Source organism: Lissotriton vulgaris, chromosome 1_2, assembly GCF_964263255.1.
Source record: "Lissotriton vulgaris chromosome 1_2, aLisVul1.2, whole genome shotgun sequence".
Taxonomy (NCBI): Eukaryota; Metazoa; Chordata; class Amphibia; order Caudata; family Salamandridae; genus Lissotriton; species Lissotriton vulgaris.
Genome location: NC_141686.1, coordinates 342,611,310 through 342,614,876, shown reverse-complemented (window position 1 = coordinate 342,614,876; position 3,567 = coordinate 342,611,310). Strand labels below are relative to the sequence as shown.

The window sequence follows — 3,567 nt, the reverse complement described above, 5'->3', positions numbered from 1 at the left end:
CTGTTTTTGGTTCCCGGCGGGGTCCGCCGCCCCGGGTACCCTCTCCTATGGCGAGCTGACGGTTCGAGCCTCCTGGCCGATCCCGGATCTTCCCATACCATGGTTGGATCCCCCGCTCTCGGCATCGGTGTTGTGCCGGCTCTTGTCGGCTGGCCTGCCTCCTTCGGCAGGCCCGGTTCTTGTGCGGATGCTCGGGGTTGTGGCTTGCTACGGGGTTCCCGCAGGTCTTCCACGTGCTCTGCCTGTGCCCGGCGCTGGGCGCCCTTCTCGCGTTGGCGCGGTCGGCTTGGTGCTGTCCCCGCCTCCGTGGTCCCCTTGCGGGTCTTGGTTTTCCGGTCTGAGGGGTGTTCCTGGAACGTGGCCACTTCTTTCCTGTGGGACCGGTGGGCGGCCTTGCGGGCCTTCCACAGTCCGGTGTTCGACGGCCTGGTTTCCTTGGTGGCTCGCTTGGCTCCGATGTTATTTATCCTTCGCCCACGGGCGCGCTGCCGGTCTCCCCCTTGGGTGCTCGCTTCGGCTGCACATATACTAATATTGGAACGTTACTGAGGAGATTTGCAGGGCCCCTGCGCGGAGGTGACTCGCAAATTCGTGAGGCGTTCCACAGGAGTTTTCTCTCTCGTTCTACGAGCTCTTCGGGGTCCGCCCTTTTGGGCCCCGGCCCTCGGTGGCTTTGCGGTTCCTCGCCTTTCAGGTGGTTTCCCTGGTGGCGATGGTGTCTGCTGGGCGGATGGGCGTGCGGGGGTCGTTCCTCCGCTCCCCGCCCTTCTTGCGGGTTTTGCCGGACGGGGTTGTTCCTCCGGCATGTCCCCCGTGTCCTTCCCGGGGTCCCTTCCCTGGGGCCTCGGACTCAGGTGGTATCTTTACCGCTTTTCCCGGCCAACGTGGTTCCTCCCTTGTCCGTGCTGGTTGTTCGGCGTGCTGTTTTGGCTTCTCTTAGCCGCACGTTTTTCCTTTCCCGGTGGGATGACCTGTGTTATGCCTTTTGGGCCCGGTTCGTTCGGTCCGCTAGCCCTCGTTCCTCCTTGGTTCGCGGGCTTACACAGACTGGCATCCTTCCCTACGCTTCGCTGGGTTCGGTGGATCCGGCGGGGGCCCAGGGTTGGTCCGCGAGGTGTGGCTCTGTTCCCTGGGCCCCCTTAGTGGGTGTCTCCTCTGTGGAGTTTTATCTGGCTTGGGCGTGGCCGTCCCCCGCCTGGTACGTGGGTCTCTAGCAGTCCCGGGGGGACTTCGCTGGGGCCATTCTGAGTGCTGGAGCTGCGACTCCTGGTTGGCCTTCTTTTCCTGGAGGTCTTGATTTCAGGTTTCCTGTGATCCCTGTTCTCTTTTCAGTTGTTATACTTCAACCTTGTGTTGGTTTCTCTGCATCACCGTGTGGTGTTGTTGTTATGGTGGTCAATGAAGCCTTGTTGGCTTGGGTATTTGCTCACTATGTAACTCAGGGGGCGAGGAAGACTAACGAGGAGGTAATGCCCCGGTTACTTACCGGTAATCTTCATTACTCCGAGTATAGTCTTCCTCGCCACATGAGTTCCCTCCCCCCCTCCCTGTCTGGCTATCGGCTTCATTGTTTGCTTGGTAGATCAGGCTGATTGGTTGGGCCGGCCCGCCTCTTATAGAGGTCAGGTGGGACTGGTCGGCCATGTTGGGAGGGGGTGGGAGGTGGTTTCTTTTTGCTTTGGAGGGTTCTGTTGTGGAGCTAAAGCTCACTATGTAACTCATGTGGCGAGGAAGACTATACTCGGAGTAATGAAGATTACCGGTAAGTAACCGGGGCATTTGCAAAGTCATAGGTCATAGTCATAGTCAAAGTCTCTCATTTTGAAGTCATAGGAAGAAAAGTAAACACCAAGCTTCCTCAAAGAGAGAGCTTGACATTTGACCTCTGTCTTTGAATGCACTGCAAATGTGACAAGATAAAAACAAGATTTAAAGGCCTTTTTACAGAAAGCTTGTTTGTGGAAGAATACAGTAAACAAGAATTTGGGCAGCAGGAGGGACGGATGTGAATTACAAACCACAAATCCAATGGTAAAGAATGGGTGGAATGTATTCCCACTGATGCTTCCTGAATATCCCCACGATGTCTTTAGCGCTGTCTGGTAGTCTTGGATCAAAAGCACAAAGGTCACGTTGAAGTTATTATTGGGATTGCTTTTAACATTGTCATGTGCTTATCTAGGTTCCTGATCGATACTGTGACCTTATGCCCCTATTCGGCTATAAAGCCCCTTTTTCCCTATATTGGCATAACCGTTCAAGTACGATTTTCTGAAAAGTCATCTCTGGCCTCACACGAGCAGAGCCACAGAGCCACATTCCAGCATAGTTCTCTGCTACTTCCTTTGCGACCAATTAGTGCAATGACAGAGCAGCAGTCACTATCTGATATTCCTAGATAACACTCCGAGTTCTTCAACAAGATAAAAACTCAGCAAACTTGGAAATCCCCGCTTGCTATGTTTTGATTAGTAATGGAACTCTAATGAGCAACTGATAGCTATCACTTCCTAGTGACATCTTTAATTGACGTCTTATGTCCAGCAAACTTGCGTCAAACCCGGCACCTGTCAGGTATAAATATTACCAACGTTGCCTTAAGCAATGAGCGAACATGTTGCTGATGCCAGCTGCCTGCATGACCCCGTGTTGGTAACAACTAGCACTCTGTCGCTGCAGCCTGCTATCCTGTGGTGGTGAAGCTACTGATTACCATTATCGCCGCTACAGCGCGACCTATGGTGCAGTACGCTTGAGGAGCCGTGCAGCCGTCCTCTGCGAAGACATCCAGCCCAGCTGCCCGCGGACGCTGTCCCCCCTCCTTCCTCGACGCGCTGAGAGAAGCCGCTGCATTTCTCGTGCAGAGAAATCCAGTCCCGGCGCTTCCAGTTTACCCTCGCAGGTGACTGGGATATCGAGAGAGACCCCTGAAGGAGATACCAATCCTCCATCATTCTATTCAGAGGTATGGTGTTGACTAAACCCTTAGACGAGAATTCTTGAAACAAACCTTGGCAAAACCAACTTAACTTAAGCTACTTACTTACTCCCCTTCTCACGTGTTAGGCTTAGGTCAGGCACACTGGGGTAGGCTTAGTTAGAAGCACCAGTTGAGTATGTTAGCCTAATGTATATATGACTGTATATATGTTTTATTACTTTTAAACCATTGTATGGCTAAGAAACCATATCAATGTTTTTACAGTTCTATTTCGCTATTCTTATCTTACTGTACGTACTTTTTATAATAACAGTTATTGCAATTGTGGCAATACATTTCTCTTGTATGAGAAGAAAGACTGTTCAATAAATGTTAACCCTTTATTGATAAACGCCCGTCTCTCTATTCTCTACATACTGTGAAAGTAAACTGCACTAGACTGACTGAGTGAAATCTATGTCTATTGTTTCACACGACCCTAGAGATCGACTCTTGATCTGAGGAGCAAAGTTGTCATGTTGCACGGTTGTTGGAAAGCTGAATCCCTTCTTGTCTGTGCCAAGGAAGCTGATCACTTCCTATGCAGAGAAGAAAGTTTCCAGTGACCTCTGAGCTAGTTGGTAACA

General features: G+C 51.7%; 1 non-coding gene across 1 annotated transcript; it reads left to right on the top strand.

The window, feature by feature from the left end:
* Nucleotides 1-504: 504 nt before the first annotated feature.
* On the top strand, nt 505-611 carry LOC147736725 (U6 spliceosomal RNA). The gene has a single exon (XR_015307999.1). It is a non-coding gene; the product is annotated as a U6 spliceosomal RNA (small nuclear RNA).
* Nucleotides 612-3,567: the final 2,956 nt, after the last annotated feature.